Source organism: Cervus canadensis, chromosome 2, assembly GCF_019320065.1.
Source record: "Cervus canadensis isolate Bull #8, Minnesota chromosome 2, ASM1932006v1, whole genome shotgun sequence".
In the NCBI taxonomy this organism is placed as follows: Eukaryota; Metazoa; Chordata; class Mammalia; order Artiodactyla; family Cervidae; genus Cervus; species Cervus canadensis.
In genome coordinates, this window is record NC_057387.1 from 10,973,926 (window position 1) to 10,997,855 (window position 23,930).

Sequence of the window (23,930 nt, forward strand, 5' to 3'; positions counted from 1 at the left end):
TCCCTGCTCAGGAATTCATAGACAGAACTGGGAACAATAGACTGTTGGGTTTTCAAGTCAGGTGTATCAAGGATAAGATATATTACCAAGTGGGCAACCAATGAATACTGAAGCAAAACTTAATTATTCTAGCCACTCATTTTCTGTAAGAGGGAATCAAGCTTAATGTCTTATAAGAGTAAGTAGCAAAATCATAAAACTAGTTTCAAGACAGCATCTGTAGTTCTAATCCAAATTAATTTTAGTGAAAACTGCATGAAAATGGGGTATGTGATTAGCAATGAAAGGAAACTCTAAGGACAAGCAACACAAAACAGTTCAATAGATATTGCCCTAGATGAGGAATGTATTAAAAGCAAATGGGAAGTAGATTTTCAGATATTGGTGCTATTGTTTATACAATACTTGTATCAGTAATATGAATGAAATGATGATCACTTGAAATAATAATTATTACAGAAAAAGAACATTTAAGAATTAAATTATCAAAAAAAATAAATAAATAAAAGACCTAAACAGAGACTATATGTGTTTGCAAGTTGGGACTATGTAAGTCTTCGAAGACTGAGGAATAGGCTTTATTTGAGCAAGCATCTATACATTATATGTAAACATGTGTCCCCAGGTTCACTGCTAAAATCATTAGCAGAAAGTTATCACTGTGGGTGCATATTAATTTAGGATATTTGGCTACTTTACAATCCTGTTGTTTCTCTTTCATATCCAGAATGGCTACTTTATGAAGGGTAAGTCTCCTTGATTTCTCACCTCCAATGGTCTATGGACTTGATCATATTGACTTTATTCTGTAGGAGCAACTCTCCATGGCTAATTCCTCCTGTGTTACTGAGTTCCTCCTGCTGGGTTTCTCCAGCCTTGGGGAATTGCAGCTTGTCCTCTTTGTGGTCTTTCTCTGCCTCTATTTGATCATCTTGAGTGGAAACATCACCATCATCTCAGTCATCTGCTTGGATCACAGCCTCCACACACCCATGTACTTCTTTTTATGTGTCCTTTCTACCTCTGAGATCTTCTACACAATTGCCATCCTGCCCAAGATGCTTATCAATCTGCTCTCTGTGCTCAGGACACTGTCCTTTGTGAGTTGTGCTTCACAGATGTACTTCTTTCTTGGTTTTGCTGTCACCAATTGCCTGCTTCTGGGAGTGATGGGCTATGATCGCTATGCTGCCATCTGTCAGCCTTTGCACTACCCCATTCTCATGAGCTGGAGGGTATGTGGGCAGCTAACATCAACTTGCATTGTTAGTGGTTTCCTAATATCTCTGTTGGGAACAACTTTGGTCTTTAGCCTCCCTTTCTGTGGCTCCAACAAGGTCAACCATTACTTTTGTGATATTTCACCAGTCATTCATCTTGCCTATGCTGGAAGTTACATTAATGAACTCGTCATCTTTATCTGTGGAGTCTTAGCGCTTATTGTGCCCTTGATCTTCATCTGCATCTCTTATGGATTTATTGTCTCTACTATCTTGAAGATACCATCAGTTGAAGGCAAGCGAAAAGCATTTTCCACCTGTGCCTCCCATCTCATTGTGGTCATCATCCACTATGGCTGTGCTTCTTTTGTCTACCTGAGACCCTCAGCCAAACATATTAATACATCAGGCAAAGACAGGCTGGTGACAGTGACCTACACCATCATCACCCCACTGTTGAACCCTGTGGTATACAGCCTCAGAAACAAAGATGTACAGCTAGCTATTCGGAAAATGATTGTGAAGAAGGGGTTTTCTATTAAGACTTTATAATTACAACATTTTTCAAACAGTACACACACATTTGGGACAAAGGTATCACTAAATGTTTAAGTCATAAAAGTTTCTAATCTATTTATCTGTGTAACTGTATAGCCTTGGATGAGTTGCTTGATATTGTGGGGCCTTAATGTTCTTTTATGTAAAGCAGTCTTGGTAATATGTTTATCTCAAGGTTGTTGCAAAGATTTAGGGAGATAGCAAAGTGTCTGTCACTTTAACATAACTTTCCTATTCTTCTTTTCCCAGATTGATGGTTCTCAAAACTGTCTTAATAGCCATTATCTCTTGCCCTATGTTTGGCTTGTATGCCAAAAATCTTGATGGCTTTTTTTTTTGTTAAAGATTGCGTCCAGATTATAACGAGGTGCTTGGGCCAGAAGGCACTTTGGATCTAGGAGTGTGACTTGATGTGGTAAAATGTTACTGTACTAATAATTAGAAGATTTTAGGTTGACACTGGTTAGGTCATGACTTTCATATAGCTACAGTTGTTCTTTGAATCTAAAAATACAAAAAATAGGGATAATATGATTTTCTTTTTTTACCTAAGTTTTTTTTTTCTGCATCTAGTGGATAAGATTTTTTTTAAAAGCATAAGTAATATGTAAAGCTGCATAGACTATAAGCCTCTATTAACATATTAAACAAGGCTTTATACATTTCTCCAATGACCCTTTATTTCCTCGACTCTCAAAAAATGGTGTTTCTCAATGCCTTTTTTGATCACTCCTTTGAACCACTACTTATGCAATTAAAAGATACGTCATATACATGAATAAGAAATACTAGCCAGCTAATCCTGCCTCAGGCTGAAAAGATGTCTCTGTGGTCTTTTACACTAAATTATTAAGAAGAGCTCCTAGTTTCAAATTTGCCATCTGAATGTATAAGACAGTGAACACCTTGGGTATTTATCTCATCTTACCTCTCACCTGTCTGGAAATTCCTGTCATCAATATCTCCAGGGAAACCAGCCTGCCCTGAATGGGTATCACAAAATGTACATTCCTGTTGTTTTCAGCTCTCATTGTCATTTCCCCACAATTAACCTGACATTTGTCTCTTTGTGATTTTTGTACTTTCTGTCTCTTGTGTCACCCAGTAGGGTTAATCTTGGTTAATATGTGTTTGAGACAGCTATGATGATAATCTGATCCTTTCCCATCACTCATGTGACCTGAATTTCAGACACATTCAGCTCCCTGTGTGCAGTCCTCTCCACATGCTGCTGCTGCTGCTGCTAAGTCTCTTCAGTCGTGTCCGACTCTGTGCGACCACATAGACGGCAGCCCACCAGGCTCCCCCGTCCCTGGGATTCTCCAGGCAAGAACACTGGAGGGGGTTGCCACTTCCTTCTCCAATGCATGAAAGTGAAAAGTGAAAGTGAAGACGCTCAGTTGTGTCCGACTCCTAGTGACCCCATGGACTGCAGGCTACCAGGCTCCTCTGTCCATGGGATTTTCCAGGCAAGAGTACTGGAGTGGGTTGCCATTGCCTTCTCCATTCTACCCCTAAACTTACCAAAATTATAGCAGGAATAATATATATATGTATATATATACACATATACTCATAAAGAAGTCAAACAGAAAAGGATAACACACAGAAGATATTAAAGAAATATATAGAAGCAAAAAAAAAAAAAAAAAAGAGTTCCAAGGAGAAGAGAGAGTGCTGAAAATAGACTGACAGAATGTACAAAATCAACTAAAAGCAACGAATTCACAGCACAGAACTGTATCTGACCATCATCCTCAGAACTGAGATTCTCAGAGGACACAGAATGAGTAAGATTGGTGTAAAGTCTCCTGCTGACCCAGACCGTAAAGAACCTGCCTACAGTGCTGGAGATGCGGGTTTGTTCCCTGGGTCAGGAAATTCCCGGAAGTGAATGGCTACCCACTCCAGTACTCTTGCCTGGAAAATCCCATGGGAGGGGCCTGGTAGGCTGCAGTCCATGGGGTTGCAAAGAGTCAGACACGACTGAGCCACTTCACTTCACTTCATACTGAACACAGAGGCTTGGATGTGAGTGCTCTTGTAACCTGGAGCATCCCCAGATTGTTTCCCACGCTCAAATCCCAGGAGATTGACAGCCAGTCTTAAACAGTTCCATTAAGAAACAGAAGAATATTTTTCTGCAGGAGGTGCCTGGAAGTTAGAGGCTACCTCAGCTAAATAGGTAACGTTTCTCTGCCTGAGTCTCCTATAATGGAGCCCATCAGTTCACAAGGAACACCCATATACAGAGAGCTTCTAATCGCACTTTTTATTGCCTTAATCTGGAATGCATGTGAACAACCAAGGGTTGCCAGACATTTGAAGAAGACTTTATCAAAACATAAAAACAAACAGTTCTCAGAAAGAAAGAAAAAAAAATAGGAAATGCATAGAAAAGAAATATTAACATTAATATCCTCATTTAAAATAGACCATATTCATGAAAGAACATTATAATTGCTTTTTTATGGAAACAAAACACCTTGGCAGAGAAGTGTACAAATAGTGATTTGTATGTCAATAAATTATAGCCAAGTGAACATAAGTGGGTCAAAAGTACAATACTAACACCTCATTACTCTTTCCTTATTCTCCAGCAGAAAAAAGCATGGTAGCTTTTAATATCGGCATTAGTATTTGCCTGGTCACAAACTTTGTAAAAATAGTATTCTAGAAAATATAGTCTCTAGAATTATTTTTATCTTTTTCTCTATTTTTTTCACTCTATTCACATCTACTATTTCCAGCATGTTTATTCAGTCTTGTTTTCCTCCAGGTTTAGATTCATTGATGAAATAAATGGTTTTTCTTCCATTTCTAGGTGCTTCATAATGTTCCTATTTCCACAAATGTCTGTTTTTCCAACCATGCATAACAAAATTATTTAGAATTTTGACCTTTGTTGTTATTTCACATCTTTTATCACTTTTTTTTTAGCTTATTTTGAAATAATTGGTTAGTTTTCACCTATTTTATGAGTACATCTTTCAGGCTTTTGCAGGTTGTGTTCCCTGGGAAGCATACTCTAAGAGCCCTTGGAATGTAGAATATGTATTTAAAAGTGCTTGGAATTAACACCTGTGCAATGAGGGGAATGTACTGGGCAGGGAGAGAAGCCAAGCTAAAGGCATTCCTAGTGTCAGTATCAACTGATCTGATGGTGAGCTCTGTAGAGGTGTCCTGGGTTGGGCCAATATGCCCGAGTAAAACTGTGATAATCAATGTTTGAGGGTGCCTGCTACAGAAAGGATGGTTATTTGGTTGAGGTGTCTATGTTGCTGTCAAAAAGCCTGGAGAGGCAGACAGCTGAAGCCTTGCCATCAGCTGGGGCAACAAACCCTTTATTTGAAATAGAATCTGCACAGTGCAGCTTGGTTTTCACTACAAAGGCACAGTTATTTCCTGTAGCAACGTTGTTTTGCTTGGCCTTTTTCCTGTAATAACTTTATATGGGATCTGAACATAGTCTTTCATGTTTCATGTTTCTGTGAAACTGATTTTCTTGTACTCTTAAAAGGGAAGGCTGGTATTCCTGGTTTTGTAACCATAGGGCTCCCTCTTGTGTTGTCATTAGGATGTATTTAACTATTTTTTTCAATTTATTTTTTAATTAGAGAAAATTACTTTACAAAGTTATGATGGTTTCTGCCACACAACAAAGCAAATCAGTCATATATCACCTCCCTGTTGAGGCTCCCTCCTTTCCCCCTGTCTCATCCCTCTAGACGAATGGAGAAAGTAGCATAGATCTATATACATTACCATGTGTAAAATAGATTGTGGATGAGAAGTTGCTCTATAATACAGGAAGACCAGCCAGGTGCTCTGTGATGATCTAGAGGGGTGTATTCAACTCTTAACTGGAAACTGCATGCTTTTCCTTTTTTAGCTGATTTTCTCGGATTGGTCAATTGATTTTTAAGCTGTTACCTTCGGTTGTTGTTTTTTTCTGTTTTGCTCTCCTGGTATTAGGACTGTCAAAAAAAGTTGTTCTTTTTCTTTCCTTTCTCTTGCACAATTTTTAATGACGTACTTTGAGCTCCTTGAATATATTTTGTTGATTTGCTTTTTATAACGTTGCCTTGGGGGGAAGGTCTCAATTTGCCTTTTTTGTTTACATTTTTCTTCATCTTACTTTTAAATTAAAAATAATTTACATAAATAAAATTAAGATATTCTAAGTGCAAGTTATTTGTGAGTTTCTACAAATGCATTCACCCATTTAACCATCACAGCACTCAAGAAATAAAGCAATTTTGTCACCCACAGATTGTTTTATGCCACTTTCTAGTTGATTCCCTACCTTGAGATAACACAGTGTTGACTTTTTTCCCACCTGTATTAAAGTATATTGACATACGAGATATGTAAGTTTATTATGTACAAAATGATAATTTGGAACACTTACATATTATGAAATGATTACCATACTAAAGTCAGTTAACACTTCCATTATCTCACGCAATAACCTTTGTGAGTGTGTGTGTGTGTGTGTGTTGAGAAAATTTAAAACACACTTTCTCAGCAATTTTCAAGTGTACAATACAGTTGTTAACTATAGTCACCATTTTGTGCATTATATCCCCAGAAGTTATTTATCTTCTCATAACTGAATAGTTGTACTCTTTGACTAGTATTTCCCATTCCACTCTCTATTTCTATGCATTCAGCTTTTTAGATTTCACATAAAGGTGAGATCATATAGTATTTTTCTTTCCCTGTCTGACCCATTTTACTCAATATAGTATATTCAAGGTCCATTCAGGTTGTTACAAAAAGTGGTTTATTTCTTTATTATCACTGAATAGTATTCCATTATGTATATAAATTATATATACATAGGATATATACATATATATATAGTCACAATACTTTGTTCTTTTTATTGCTTTGTAGGATTCTCTAACAAAGGAAAAATACGTTTACTCATTTACCTGTTGATATGCATTTAATTTGTTGCCAATTGTTTGTTATTATGAATAAACCTGCCATGAACATATTTTGTCAAAGACCTTTGCGGATATGAAATTACCACTCCTCTCTCTTACATGTCTAGGTAGACATATTTAACTCTAGACGATGTTGCCCAAATGCTTTCTAAAGTGAGTGTGCCAAATAAAACTTCATCAGTTGCTTCATATGGTTTCCAACTACTGGTACTACCAGTTTTTTTTGTTTTGTTTTTTTTTATGTTAGTCATCCTATTGAGGTAAGTAGTAGTATCTTACTTAGTCATATCTTGTATTAACCTGATATCAAATTATGTTGGACTATTATTATTTTTTATTGGCTATTCATGTATCTTTCAGGAGTTTCCCAGGTGGCATTAGTGGTAAAGATCTGCCTGTCAAAGCAGGAGACACAGGAAATGTGTGTTCCATCCCTTGATCAGGAAGATCCCCTGGAGTAGGAAATGGCAACCCATGTCAGTAGTCTTGCCTGGAAAATTCCGTGGACAGAGGAGCCTAGCAGGCTGAAGTCCATGGGGTTGCAAAGAGTTGGACACAACCGAGCAACTGACCAGATAACTGTCAACTGAATTGTTCTAGTCTTCTGCCCATTTTAACAAACCTGTTTTTAAATTGTTGAACTCCAGTAGCTTTTAGGATGTATTGAATAGCTTAAAATTGTTTTTAAGATATGTATTGTGAATATTGTTCCCAGGTTTGTAGTTTGCATGTCTATTTCTCAGTAGTGTCTTCTAATGAGAGTGAGCTTTTAATTTTGCTTAAATTTACATTTTCCCCCTCTTCTATGTTTAATGCTTTTTGTGTCTTGTCTAAGAAACAATTTCTTAAACCAAGATAAAAGAAAACTTCACTTACATTTGTGTTTAGAAGTTTTATGCCCTTAATTTTTATTTCTGAGATGATATTCATTTGTTTATGTTTCATCTCCTAACCAAATATATTGAAGTATAATTTAGCACAATAAGCATACCAAGTTGAAGTACATAGTTTGATGCTTTTGACAAAAATGTACACTCGTGACTGCCACCATAATAAAAATATAAACCACTTTCATCACACCCAAATTTTCCTTCATGTCCCTTCCCTATCAGTCTCCTACACCATCACCAGCCCTAGGAAATCAGTGATTGCTTTCTGTCACTAAAACCTTAACAATACTTGAATTTCATACGAATAGAATCATGGTATGTATTTGTTGCTCTTTGGCTTATTTTACTCAGCATATTTAAAAAATTTTTCCATGCCAGCTGTGACATAGTATTTCATCCTTTTCATTTCATTGCCATTGTGTAAATATACCATAATTTGTTTATCCTATCACCTAATGATGGACATTTATTTTTCTTCCCCAATTTTTGACTCTTAGGAATAGAGCTCTACAAACATTTGTGCACACATTTTTACATAATTGTAGGAGGATATTTTTCATCCTATTAAGCAAATATCTAAATATAGGATTCCTGAATTATATTCCAAATATACGTTAAGTGATTGCCACACAATTAGGCAAAGTAGCTTTACTGTATTACACTCTCAACAGCTATGTATGAGGTGTACCAGTTGCTTAGTACTCTCAACAAAACTTGTCAGTCTTAATTCCATTCATCAGGTAGCTTCCTAATGGTATCCAATTGTGGTTGTAATTTGAATATCCTTGACAAAAGTGCTGAATATTTGTCTGTATATTGGCCTTCTTTTTATTTTCTTTAGCTGAGTGCCTCATCGAATCTTTTATCCATTTCCTAATTGGAATGCCTTTCCAATTTTTAGATTGGATCATTTATCTTCTTATTGAATTATAGGAATGTTTAATATTTTTTAGATATAATTATTTGTCACATAGAAATTATGGAAATATTTTCACCATGTTGTGCTTTTCCTTTAATTCTCTACCAGTGTCTTTTGAAGAGTAGAGTATCTTTGCAATCAAAATATTTTTGTAATTACTACTGAATCATGATTCAGTTAGAAACTAATGCAGGGAGTTCAAAGTTAAGTAAGTGTTTTAAGAAGAATATATGAGTCAATAAGTTGTGTGTCTACAAAGTTTTGGAAAGCTTGAAAGAATTGAGACTCTGTCATGGAATAAATTATTTCAAGAATCCATGACAGTTGCTAAAACCCTTACGATAAGGAAACACTACTGTTATTGCTACTGCTGGTATCACCATTTTTTACAGATTTCTTTCAATACTTACTAAACATAGAAGCAGAGACAGAGTCTAACTATTATAACAAACTCTCAACATCCAGATTTCTGTTATTTTACTTCACTGTATAAATAAGATAAAAGAAAGGTGACCTCAGTGCTGCTTTCCATTTTACAACCATGAAGAAAAACAAACAGATGAGAAACAAGAGCTAAGAAAACAGATAAATTGAACCCCTGATGGTGTTATAGTCTGTGATTCACAATTTGCCTGCAGCTCATCATTTGATGCTCTGATGTATGTTCACGTAAGGGAGTGATGAATTCCTTTCCCTTTTTAGGCACTGAATCCAATTTAACTTTTTTTTTTTTCCCTCACTTTTTGCAGTACAGTGAAACATGATTTATCCTCAAACCATTTCAAATATTTCAGTCAAGGTACAAACACTACCTCCTCCACCCCTTGCCATAGGTTGAGCAAAAAGACCTGTGAAATCAATCACACACTGCTCCAACTTTTATTCTATCTGGAAAGAATCTTGATGAAATTCCAAATATAGGACTGTGAGACTGAGAATCTCTTAGCCTTTTGAATTGCATCATTAGAAGCAGAGATTTAATAATTTCATGTCCCTTTTTCCTGTTATTTGGATAGACAGCTTACAGAGAAATAAACTTAGCACAAAGGGTGAAACTAAGTCAAAAGAAAGAAAGAGAAAAAGATTTATTTACTCATCCAATAAATATTTATTGAATGTCTATTATTTATCAGGTAACAGCCTAGTGATGGTTCCAAAACATTTAGCAAAGCAGGAAAAAAATCCCAATGGAGACAAAAATAGAGATATGTAAAGGAAAAATGTAATCATAAATGCACATAAAATTGTGATATATGTCAAAGAGAAAAAAGTAAATTACAAATGAGGATGTCTTTCAGAGGTGACCTCTGAGTCAAGACTCAGCATAATGATATAATGCAAGTCTCTGATTTGAATCATATCTTATCAGATTTGTCTTGAACTTCCCAGTTATTTAAGATAATAGATTCTTTTTCTTATGCAAGACTATTATGCTGTTTTCACTTGAAACCCACACATCACAGTTTTTTTTTTTAATAATACAGTTTTTAAGAGTTTTTCTTTATTATTTCCATTTCTAGCTATCATTTATGTGCAGAGTATGTTTTGTGCATTGGTCCATGTTCTCCAGAGCAAAGGAAAAAATAGAATATATGGACCTCTTGCTCATCTGTACGTCTTCTTTGGAAAATTCTATCTAGAGAAGCCTAGCAGGCTATTCAGATTTTTCAGTCATTTTTTAAATTGGATTGTTCATTTATTTATTTATTTGATATTGAGCTTCATGAACTGCATATTTTGGAGATTAATCCCTTGTCAGTTGCTTAATTTGCAAATATTTTCTCCCATTCTTTGAGCTGTTTTTTGATTTTGTTTATAGTTTCCTTTGCTGTACAAAAGCTTTAAATTTAATTAGGTCCCATTTGTTTATTTTTATTACCCTAGGAGGTGGGTCAATAAAGATCTTGCTGAAGTTTGTCAGAGAGTGTTTTGCCTGTTTTTCTCTAAGAATTTTATATTGATAATATCCAGCCTGACATTTAAGTCTTTAACCTATCAACATCAGTAATTATTAGAGAAATGCAAATCAAAACTACAAAGAGGTATCAGCTTACACAGATTGGAATGGTCATCATCAAAAAAAATCTACAAGCAATAAATTCTAGAGGGATCATGGAGAAAAGGGAACCTCTTACACTATTGGTGGGATTGCAAATTAGTACAGCCACTATGGAGAACAGAATGGAGGTTCCTAAAGAGATTAAAAATAGAGTTGCCATAAGATCCAAAAATCCCAGTCCTGGGCACGTATCATGAGAAAACCATAATTTGAAAAGATCCCTGTATCCCAGTATTCATTGGAACACTATCTACAACAGTCAGGACATGGAAACAATCTAAATGTCCATCAACAGAGGAATGGATAATGAAGATGTGGCAAGTATATACAATGGAATACCACTCAGCCATGCTACCACTAAGTCACTTCAGTCGTGTCCAACTCTGTGCGACCCCATCCCTGGCATTCTCCAGGCAAGAACACTGGAGTGAGTTGCCATTTCCTTCTCCAATGCATAAAAGTGAAAAGTGAAAGTGAAGTCGATCAGTCATGTCTGATTCTTTGTGACCCCGTGGACTGCAGCCTACCAGGCTCCTCCATCCATGGGATTTTCCAGGCAAGAGTACTGGAGTGGGGTGCCATTGCCTTCTCCATCACTCAGCCATAAAAAGAAACAATTCTATTTGCAGCAACATGAGTGGATCTAGAGATTGTCATACTGAATGAAATAAGTCAGAGAAAGACAAATATCATATCACATGTTTTTATATGTGGAATCTAAAAAAATGGCAAAATGAACTTATTTACAAAATGGAAATAGTCACAGTTGTAAAAACAAACTTATGGCTACCAGGGCAGAAAGGAGGAGTGAGGATGAATTGGAAGGTTGAGGTTGACATATACACACTGCTATTTACAAAATAGATATCTGTTAAAGACCTACTATATAGCATAGGGAACTCTACTCAATACTCTGTATTGGGAATACTCTGTATTCCCATACTATATGGGAAAAGAACCTTAGAAAGAGTGGGTATATGTATATGTAGGGGCTTCCCTGGTAACTGAGGCAGTAAAGAATCTAACTGCAATGCTGGAGACCTAGGTTCAATCCCTGGGTCAGGGAAGATCCCCTGGAGAAGGGAATGGCCACAAAGAGTCAGCCATGACTGAGTGACTAACACTCATTCCTCATTCATATGTATATGTGTAATTGATTCACTTTTACAGTAGAAATTAAAGCAATACTGTAAATCATCTATGCTTCAGTAATAATATAAATATTATTCAGTATATTGGAGAGAGAGAGATTTATTGCAAGAACTTGACTCACACAGTTATGGAGGCTGAGAAGCCTCAAATTCTTCAGCTGGCAACCTGGAGAAACAAGAGAGTCAATGGTATATGTGTACTCAGTCGGTTATGCCTGACTCTTTGTGACCCCGTGGATTGCAGCCCACCAGGCTCCTCTGTTCATGATATTTTCCAGGCAAGAATACTAGGTAGGCTACAGTCCATGGGGTCGCAAAGAGTTGGACACAACTGAGAGACTTCACTTTCACTTTCACTCATTTCCTACTCCAGGGGAATCTTCTAGACTCAGGGATGGATCTCAAGTCTCCTGCATCTCCTGCATTTGGCAGGCAGATTCTTTACCACTGAGCCACCGGGACAGCCCCAGGAGAGCCAATGATACAATTTCAGTACAAATCCAAAGACCCGATAACCAGGAGAGCTGATGATGCGAGTTCCAGGCCATGTCCAAACCCCAAGGCAGGAGATGACTAATGTGCCAACTGAAAAATAGGCAGAGGGAGAGAATGCTGTCTCACCCAGGCTCTCTTCACCCCAAAGGATCAGATGAGGCTGACCTTCATTGGGAAGGGTAATCTACTTTTCTCAGTCTATCAACTCAAATGTTAATCTCATTCAGAAACACCCTCACAGACTCAAGCAGAATAATATATGATCAAATATCTGGGCACCCCAAGGCCCAGTGGTTTGCAGTAATATTTTGTTAATTTTTATATTACACAGTAACTTTGAAGTTTAAATATCTTCTAACATCTGCTTTCATTATATCAAATATACACATTTCTTTTTCAATTCAGAAGTGTTTCTTAAATTACATATCAGAAATATTTTTTGAGATCCTGTATTTTTAATGTATTATTAAAATTCACTAATAATTTTAGTGAATTAAGATTGGACTGCAGGGAGATCAAACCAATCAACCCTAAAGGAAATCAGCTCTGAATAATCATTGGAGCACCAATACTTTGGTTGCTTGACGTGACGAGTTGACTGGAAAAAACTCTGACGCTGGGAAACATTGAAAACAAAAGAAGTGGGCGGCAGAGGATGAGAGGGTCAGACAGCATTACTGACTCAGCTGACATGAATTTGAGCAAACTCCAGGAGATGGTGAAGGACAGGGAAGCCTGCTGTGCTTCTTTGGAGTTGCAGAGTTGGACATGACTTAGCACCTGAAAAACACTACCAGTTTTTTAAAGTGCTTTTAACTCTACCTATGATATACATTATCTTTTTTCACAAAATATCTTTTTTCTTTACTTTAATACAATGCAGTATTTTTTGTTCTCTTCCTCCCACTGTGAGGGTAGAGACGGGAGCAATGGGGATGAAGACACCTGAGAATTTTCTTCCCGTAGAATCTTAAAGAATGTAAATATCAAAATTGGCATTGACTCCCTATAGGAATTGCTGGAAAATATAACTGAAACCTATGCTTCATATTGGTCTTAAGGCATATTTGGGGTGGTGCCTGATTATACTGGAAAATCCAAGAAAGCCACTTCTAGAGTAGTGTGGACCTAGTGGTTTGGGAATGAAGTCAACATGGCATTTATGGAAACTTGCCTAGACACCAAGTGTCTCAATTTAAATTCAAACTGTATATTTTTCTCTAAATATGGAATTAAAGGATATCCAGGACTATTTACTTCCATGCATGAACCAAATTGGAGAAGGGAATGGCAATCCATTCCAGTATTCTTGCCTGAAGAATTACATGGACAGAGAAGCCTGGCGGGCTACAGTTCATGGGTTTGCAAAGAGTCGGGTACGACTGAGCTACTAACACACACATAAACCAAATATTTGAAATGGAATACTTTTCATACTAAGTTTACTGGAGGCATGAGTTAAACTCTAATAAAAAGGAATCACTCAGTTAAACATCATGGAAAAGTATCTTCAAATGGATGAAAATGAGATGAAAGGCAGCTCCTAAGTCTACAACAGTTATGTCAACAAATGTGATTGCAGTATTTTTCAGATTTATTCCTATTCCAAAATCTCAATGGTATTTAAGCCAGGTTTCTTTAAAGGGTTATGCAACAACAAGGCTGAGGACTTCGCCAGCACCCTGTGAAGAAATGTTTGTTTAGGAAGAAGCACTGAGTAGACTACATGTGCAAGAAACCCAGGGATTCAGCAGCTATTAGGAGGGACTGTTGTGCACATTTGAAAATTGCTAGAAGCAGCGGTAGCTGCTATCAAATCCTTGTTGGTAGCTTCTGAAAATGGTATAGCTGGAAATAAAGACTCTGAGTCAGTAATCATCTCATTTGGAAGTTTCTGCTACTCTGAGGACAACTGCTGGGGACTGCCAACAGGTACATCTCAGCCAGGATCCACTGACAAGATCTCCAAGAGTCAAGTGGGAGAAGAACTTATGCTAAGTGTCAGCATCCTCTCTGAACTCACTGTTTTGAGTCATTTATGACTCATGAGGGAGAGTAGAGAGGATGAATTTTTCCACATCTCACCAAAGAGGAAGAATTCCAAAAAGCTTGAAGATCTAAAAACTATATTAGCTGAGTTCAGCAATACAGAACTAAACTTTCAACCTCATTTCAAATACAGGATATGAAATCAGTGGTATGCACATGTAGAACAGGCATTTGATTGTTTTTCTCTTAACTCCACAAACTCTCTCATCTATCTTGAGTCAGTCCAACAGAGAATTGCAAGAAAGAATAACTGGGGGATTAGCTAAATCCTCAATTAAGTTATTTACAAGATTTTAATCCTATCCCCACCCTTGAGCTAGATACTTGACTGGAGATCTTTTCATCTCTATGAAGTTAGGAAGAAGCAGAGTAAAACCCTTGTGACCTGCATCTGAATACTCCACAACTTTCCTTCAGTCCTTAAATCTGCTCTTTGCTGTCATTCTTCAAGATCTCAGTTATACCAGCCTCCCTCTCTGTCATGTGACTTCCCTAGCAGCTCTCTGTCAACCATCTTTGAAAGATTGATCTTTTAAAGAAAATCTTGCCTAGATTATTGAAAAAGAAAGGGCAGATACCAGTAACTTTCTACAAAAAATGAGCTTCCAACATCTAGTTCATTTGATGTCTTTTTTCAAAATTCACATTAAACTATTAAACATAAACTATATTAATATACAATGGTATATTAGAAGAGTCTAATAAGCAATGAAATAACAGAAGTGAGTGTATAATTGAGATGTCTTTCCTTACAGAATTTCTGCTGTCTTTAGATCTCACAATCCTAGCATTCTGTGAACAAATAAACTATGAACTGCATAAACTTCAGAGATGCAAACTGAGGAAGTAAATAAATTGCATTTCTCAGAGGATATCCTAGTGTTTTTTTGTTTGTTTGTTTTGCTTTTGTTTGTTTCTTTCATTAACCTTTGAGCAATGCATAAAGGATTGTGAAAAGCCAGAGCAACAACAATAATAGTCTATGGTACAAGCATTCATGAGCATTCATGTTTTACAACTTTTTAGTTGTGTGATAGATTAATATGTGGGTAATAAAATTATAATTATGCAATGTGATCTGGTAGGTTGTGGTTTGAATCTCTCCAGATATCTCTTTTCAAAGCTTAAAATGCCACCTTTACTTCCATGAGCTTACCTAATGACTTTTACAGATACCATCTAAAAAATCAAATATTTATTCACCATTTTATAGATGGAGGAAAAGTGGAAGCAGTGACAGATTTTATTTTGGGGGGCTCCAAATCACTGCAGATGGTGACTGCACTCATGAAATTAAAAGATGCTTTTTCCTTGGAATAAAAGCTATGATGAACCTAGACAGCATATTAAAAAACAGAAACATTACTTTGTTGACAAAGGTCTGTATAGTCAAAGCTATGGTTTTTCCAGTAGTCATGTACGGATGGGAGAGTTGGACCATAAAGAGGCCTAAGTGTCAGAGAATTGATACTTTTGAACTGTGGTACTGGAGAAGATTCTTGAGAGTCCCTTGGACTACAAGGAGATCAAACTAGTCAGTCCTGAAGGAAATCAACCCAGAATATTCATTGGAAGAACTGATGCTGATGCTGAAGCTGAAGCTCTGATATTAGGCCACCTGATGCGAACAGCTCACCTGTTGGAAAAAACCCTGATGCTGGGAAAGACTGAGGGCAAGAGGAGAAGTGGGTGGTAGAGGGTGAGATGGTTAGATGGCCTCACTGACTCAATGGACTTGAGTTTGAGCAAACTCCAGTAGATAGTGAAGGACAGGGAAGCTTGGCATGCTACAGTTCATGGGGTTGCAAAGAGTTAGACATGGCTTAGCAACTGAACAACAATGTCAAATTAAACAAATGGCTCTTTTTTTTTTAAGAAAAGATATTTATTTATTTACTTGGTTGCAATGGCTCTTAATTGCAGCTCATGGGATATTCAATCTTTGTCATGGCATGAGGAATCTTTTTCTTGTGGTATGTGAGATCTAGTTGCTGAGCAGGGATCGAACCCAGGGCTACGTCATTGAGAGTGTGAAATCTTAGCCACTGTACCACCAAAGAAGTCACCCTTCTAGTGTTTTAAAATTTCAGTTATTATATTCTTCAGCTCTGTTTGTTTCTTTTTTATACATTCTAATTCTTTGATGACATTCTCACTGTGTTCTTTTACTAAGTTTAGTGAATATCTTTATGAACATTGCTTTGACACTTTTATCAGGTAAATTACTTATCTTCATTTCATTACAGTTTTTCTCCCTGAGTTTTCATTTTATTCTTTCATTTGAAACATATTGTCTTTTCATTTTGCTTGAATTTCATTGTCTCTATGAAATCAGATGAAGCAGTAACCTATCCTGGACATACCTATGCAGGTAGTCCTTGTGTGGGAATCTCATTATGCAGTTTGTGTGTGCCTAGTAGCTTTGGTGGGAAAGTTGGATCTGAAGCAAACAGAGGTTGTGGCTTCTGCCAGGCTATACTAATGGCCACCACCTTGATGGAAGGTAGAACTAGAGCTAGCAATGCTAATTTCAGAGCCTGATGTAGGCAATGCTTTCTTCCACAGCATGATGGTGATTACCTTGTTGAAGTGTGGGCTGCAGCCAGAGGAGTGGGGCTGCTTCTCCTGTGGAGTGATGGTAATTGCTGTCTTGGTGGGAGTCTGGGCCAGAGCTGAAGGGGCTAGATTCACAGTCCAGGCTGTTCCATGGCTTCCCTTGTAGTATGCTGGCCACCACTGCCTTGGTAGGGGATGTGGCAAGAGCCCCAGGGATGTTCTGTGATCATGATGGGGTGAGATGAAAATATTTTTTAAATATTTTAAGTACTAAATGTTAGAACTTTACTTATTAAAATTTTTGACAGAGAGGGAATATGAGGCAGTCTCACTGAGTTAGCAAGACAGAGACTGGAGCTGGAGTTCATGGAGGTTGAAGGGGATATTTTCGAGAAGTGAACTAGAAGGGAATTTGCATAATGAGTGAGCTCTACATATCAGCAAAGGGATTCCATGAAGTCTTTGGCAGAATACCAATCTGCACTTCCATTAGAAGAAATTAACCTCTTGCAAAAGTAATAAATACTTTCTAGAGTTCACACAGAAAGAGTGTGCTTCTAGCAGCCAGAGTGGAAAGACTTTCCCTTAGTAATCATAATAAAGCAGCACTAGCCTAAAGGCTGCTCTGGAGCATCTTAAAACATTTTTATAAATGCTTGAAAAGATTGAACCAGTAAAACAACAGCACACCAGAATAAAGTACAAAACACATGAAATCTACAATTTCTGACACCTAAATAAAAGTTGAAAGGCATTTAAAGGTGCAGGATAAATACAATCTAATGTAGGAGAAAATTATTCAGTAGAAATATATTTAAAAATGACAGTGATGAGAGAATTAGTAAAGAACATTGAAATACTCCTTACAAATACGTTCTGTATGATCAAGAAAGTAGAGAAAAATGTAAGCATGATGAAGTGATTAACAGATGATAGAAAAGAGACCCAAGTGTAACTTACAGAGATGAAACTATATATTATCTAAAATTTAAAAATACAATGAATGGGACTAGTTTGATTGCTTGTTGAGTAGACAGTAAAGAATGCTTGAGAAGTTAGATGCCCACTGCAAAGGAGCAAAAGAGGGTTTAGAATTCAAATTTATTAAGCTCTTTTAGGGCCTAGAAATGTATGAACTACTGTACCTGAGAACAGTCAGTCAGTTCAGTCACTCAGTCATGTCCAACATTTTGTGACCCCATGGACCGCAGCACGCCAGGATTCCTTGTCCATCACCACCTCCCTGAGCTTGCTCAAACTCATGTCCCTTGAGTCCATGATGCCATCCCACCATTCCATCCTCTGTTATCCCCTTATCTTCCTGCCTTCAATCTTTCCCAACATCAGGGTCTTTTCCAATGAGTCAGTTTATTGCATGAGGTGGCCAAAGTATTGGAGTCTCAGTTTCAGCATCAGTCCTTCCAATGAATATATATTTTTTTCTGATTCTTATTTTTATTTTTTTTCCATTTATTTTTATTATATATATGGAATTTAGAAAGATGGTAACGATAACCTTATATGCAAAACAGAAAAAGAGACACAGATGTACAGAACAGACGTTTGGACTCTGTGGGAGAAGGCGAGGGTGGGATGTTTTGAGAGAACAGCATCGAAACATATATATTATCTAGGGTGAAACAGATCACCAGCCCAGGTTGGATGCATGAGACAAGTGCTCGGGCCTGGTGCACTGGGAAGACCCAATGAATATTTAAGATTCATTTCCTTTAGGATTGACTGGCTTGATCTTGCAGTGCAAGGGACTTCTCAAGAGTCTTCTCCAACAGCACAGTTCAAAAGCATCAGTTCTTCGGTGCTCAGTTTTCTTTATAGTCCAACTCTCACATCCATACATGACCCCTGGAAAAACCATAGCTTTGACCAGATGGAACTTTGTCAGCAAAGTAATGTCTCTGCTTTTTATTATGCTGTCTAGGTTGGTCATAGCTTTTCTTCTAAGGAACAAGCATGTTATAATTTCATGACTATAGTCACCATCTTTAGGATTTTGGGGACCCCAAAAATAAAGTCTCTCACTGTTTCCATTGTTTCCCCATCTATTTGCCATGAAGTGATGGGACCAGATGCCATGATATTCATTTTTTGAATGTTGAGTTTTAAGCCAACTTTTTTGCACGTCTCTTTCACTTTCATCAAGAGGCTCTTTAGTTCTTCATTTTCTGACATAAGGGTGGTGTCATCTGTGTATCTCAGGTTGATATTTCTCCCAGCAATGTTGAGTCCAGCTTGTGCTTCATCCAGCCTGACATTTCCCATGATGCACTCTACATATAAGTTAAATAGGCAGGGTGACACTATACAGCCTTGCGTACTCCTTTCCCAATTTGTAACCAGTCTGTTGTTCCATGAACAGTTCTGTTGCTTCTTGACCTGCATACAGATTTCTCAGGAGGCAGGTGAGGTGATCTGGTATTCCCATCTTTTTAAGAATTTTCCACATCTTGCTGTGATCCCTACATCAAAGTCTTTGGCATAGTCAATAAAGCAGAAGTAGGTGTTTTTCTATAACTCTCTTGCTTTTTGATGATCCAATGGATGTTGCTAATTTGATCTCTGCTTCCTTTGCTTTTTCTAAATCCATCTTGAACATCTGGAAGTTCACGGTTCACATATTGTTGAAGTCTGACTTGGAGAATTTTGAACATTATTTTGCTAGCGTGTGAGATGAGTGTAATTGAATGGTAGTCTGAGCATTCTTTTGCTTTGCCTTCCTTTGGGATTGGAATGAAAATTGACCTTTTACAGGTCATGACCTGAGAACAATAAGCTGATTTTATTTATTTATTTTTCCTGCATCTATTGAGTTTATCTTGAAGTTTTATCTTTTATTAATATAGTGTATTACATTGATTGAATTTAATATGTAAGGCTATCTTACATTCCTGGGTTAAATTGCACTTGATCATGATGTATAATCCTTATACACTGCTGCATTTGTTTTGCTAATATTTGGGAAATTTTGTGCTTGTGTCCATATGCACAAGTATAAATGCTGTTTTATAGTTTACTTGTCATGTCTTTTCCTGGTTTTGACATTAACATAATACTGACCTCATACAATGAATTGAGAAGTATTTCCTTCATTTTCATTTTTTAAAAAAGTTTGTGAAAGTTTCATACTAATTCTTTGGGCATTTAGTAGAATTCACCATTAAACATTCTAAGCCCCCCCCCCCCCTTTTTTTTTTTTACTTTGTGGGTAGATTTTTGATTAGTAATTCACTTTTTTGTTATTGTTGTTTTAGGTCTATTCATATGTGCTATTTTTCTTAAATCTATTTTAGCAATTTGCATTTTTCTAGGAATTTGTCCACTTCATGTATAGGTCATATAATTTGTTGACATAAAAATTTTAAAGTATTTCCTTACAATTCTTTTTAATTTCTTAAGGTCAATAGTAAAGTTCCACTTTCCATTCCTGATTTTAGTAATTTGATATTTTCTCTTTTTTCTTTGCCAATCTAACTAAAAATTTGTCAATTTTGTTGACACTTTTAAAGGATTTACTTTTTTTTTTTTTCAAGTTTGTTGGGTTTCTGCTCTCTATTTCATTAATTTAATTAATTTTCTCTAATCTTTAGTATTTCTTGTAGTTCAGCCTTTCTAGGGACAATTTGTCTCAATCTTTATTCATCTATGAAAAAATTCCTTTGTTTGAAAAGTTACTTTGAAGTATAAATAAGGCAGAAATCCTTAGTTGGTGAAGTATAAGCAAGGTAGAATCGTTGGTTGGAAATCCTTTCCTGTCAACACTTTGTATATCATCCAACTGCTTTCTAATCCCCATGGTTTTTGATAGTAAATAAGCTTTTAATCTTATTGAGGATCCATTGTATGCAATGATTTGCTTCTTTCTTCCCGCTTTATAAGATTCTGTCTTTTGGCTCTTGATAGTTTGATTATCATATGTTTAGATATGAATCTCTTCGAGTTTATCTTACTTGGAATTTGTTTAGCTTCCTGAATATATTGATTAATGTATTTCTTCAAATTTGAAATGCTTTCTGCTTTATTTCTCCAAGTATCTTTTTCTCCCCCTTCTCTCTTTCCTCTCCTTCTGAGACTCTCATTGTTAATATTTAGTACTATTCTTGATAATGTCACAGGGATCTCTGGAGTGGTTTATTTATTATTTATTAAGTTTATTTATTATTATTTTATTTATTATATTTTTATCTCCATTCCTCATACTGGATACTCTCAATTGGCTTATCTTTGAATTTATTGATTCTTCTGCCAACTCAAATATACTGTTGTGAGTCCTTAGTGAATTTTTCATGTCAGTTATTGGATTATTTAACTTCAGAGTTTTGACTTAGTTTTAAAAAATAATTCTAATCTCATTTTTTGATATTTTATATCAAAGCCATTATCATGAATTCCTTTAATTCTTAAGCATATTTATAATATATAATTTAAAATATTTGTCTATGAAGCTCTACAGTCATGATTTTTAAGAAACAATTTCTAGTTACTACTTTTTTTCTGTGTAGGTCAAACTTTATGCTTCTTTGCATGTCTTGTATTTGATATTGTTGTTGCTGAAACTGGATATTTTAAATTTGGTAACTCTGTATTTCATACCTCTCTTTCAAACAAGAAGGTAGATTGATTATGTGACTGGCTGGCATAAGCATAGTTGAGAAGCTAGCCACCCAAGTGGTAGTCATATCTGTACCTTTCTGCTCATAAGTGCATGGTTGTAGATATGTCTTTTTACTGACATATCAGATTTTCAAGGAGGAGAGCATACTGATGAAGAAGTACATGGGCATGGCTAATCTAGAATCTGCCTGAACCAGGACAGTGATAAACAAGTTCCTTGCCAGGATGAGCAGACAGATGCACTGGGTGTCCCCAAGAATGAAAGAGCTCACAGGAGTCCCGTGGTAGTGAAATCAGCAAAGAAGAAAATCTAGAAGTCCACATGTGGATGACATAAACCATGATTCTTAGGAAGGATGGAAAAAGTGAGATGAACCACTTCAATATTCTTTTTCTTCAGAAATTTTGCCAAATTCAAAAGTATAGAATGTATGACCCTGAAACTTGCATATTATCAAACTAAGTCATCTTGCTTTTTAAAAGAGGAACTGCAGACCAGAAGGCAGAAGTGGTTTGCATAACATCACAGTCCATTGCTAACAGAGTTGGAGTGGAGTCCAAGTTTCCTGATTTACAGCCCAGCACCGCTTTGGTTGTGCAGAATGTGACACCAGCATCTTAGACCCCAGGTATTTTTCACATACACCACAAGGAATCAAAAGAGATAAGAAAGTTTTCATGCTCTTCTTATAGTCCAAATGAAATGTCCTGTGACTTTAAATCATCCACCTATACCGTATCCCCTGTATCCAATAATCAGTTGTTTTTAACTATGGGAAAAGGAGACATATATTTCTGAAATATCACAGGTAAGTTCCTTCATAGAGCCTCTCTGGAATTCAGGAATGCTGTAAAGGCTGAATGTTATATGGGCTGAAGGAGGAAGAGGTGAGAGAAGAAAGAAATGTGAACACTCTGGGAAGAATCCCTCAAAGTCCAGAATGATAGGGCACCACAGTAGGCACAGTGCATTCTGAGTAAATAGTCCCAGAAGGACTTATGTACTTGGAAGTCTCTAAAGTGTGTATGTGCCTGTTTGTGTGAATTGATGAAGTCAGGGCTCTCTGACGTTGGTATGGAAGGGCAATACTATAACAAAAAAACATTTTCTTTTTGGGAACTGGCTTTCTAAACTTGCTTTGCCACTAACTCAAAATGAAAATTGAGCCTGGCCATCGCTCCTGTCTTTACCTCAACTTGTTCTCATCTAAAATGAATTTTGAATAGATGTCCTGTATAGCCCCTTATAGTCCTAGTAGTCTGTGGTCTTCTAAAGTTACTGAAAAAATATTTTAGGGATGAGGATGGAGAAAGGAGATCTATGCTAATGTCCCAAGAGCTTTCTTCCTACATTTAACAGGTCTCACATAGGAAAGGTCAAAGTCCTCTCTTAGGCCTCTTCTTCAGCTCCTCTCATCTGTGCTACACCATACCTGACCATTACCTGACTTCAGGTGCCATTAAGTCTTATAGCTTCTTTTTTTCAGTGTCCTTTTATCTCTAGTGCACTCCCCTACAAATAACTTTTGTTCCTAGAAATGTTGGCTTCCCAGGGGCTCCTTGCTGGGTTCCCTGGGGTTGCTGGGTATGACTAGCACTCAGCAGAAGTCCTTCTGGGGTAGAATGTTGGGCACAGGAAAGCAAATCAGAGTAGCAGTATTTCTCAAACAACTTTTCTCAACTCTGTTACCCTGATCATAGGGCTCTAGAATTCAATCTCAGGAACATTGTGTCCTCTGGACAACTAGAATTTTTGCAAACTCCATACAGCTTTCTATGGTAAAAGATAACTCACTTTGCATAAATGCACATTTTAAGAGTCATACATTGAGCACTTAAGAAGTGAGCTTCATCTTTAAAAAAAAATTCCTGCAAGAATTCAGCTCTTTTTCTGATTAGCACTATATCCAAAGACAAAGAAGAAGCCACAGAGAGATGGTAGGAGGGGTGCAATCATGATAAAATCAAATCTTATCATACCGGGTGGATGACCCACAAACTGGAAAATAAGTATACCAAAGAAGTTATTCCATGGAAATGAAGGTTCTGAACCCCATGTTGAGCTTCATAGCCTGAGGGCCTGGCAACAGAAAGAGGCGTCCCCAGAGAATCTGGCCTTGAAGGACAGTGGGGATTGACTGCAGAAATTCTGCAGAACTGGAGGAAACAGAAACTATACTCTTGGAGGATGCACAGAGGGTCTTTTACCCACCAGGACCCAGGGAATAAAGCAGTAGCTTCATAAGAAACTAGGCCAAAATTCCCATTTAGTATTGGAGGGTGTCCTGTAGAGATGAGGGGCAGATGTGGCCCACTGTGAGAGCAGGAACACTGGCAGCAGATATTCTGTTGAGCGTTCATTGCCATGGGCTTTCCAGGAGGCTGCCATTTTTTCAATAAGACCTGACCCCAACCAACAGCTTGTAAGCTCCGGCGCTGGGATGCCTCAGAC

The 23,930-nt window shown here is 37.0% G+C and overlaps 1 pseudogene; it reads left to right on the top strand.

Annotated features, from left to right (window-relative positions):
• The first annotated feature begins 824 nt into the window (after window positions 1-824).
• On the top strand, window positions 825-1,762 carry LOC122431361 (annotated as a pseudogene).
• Window positions 1,763-23,930: the final 22,168 nt, after the last annotated feature.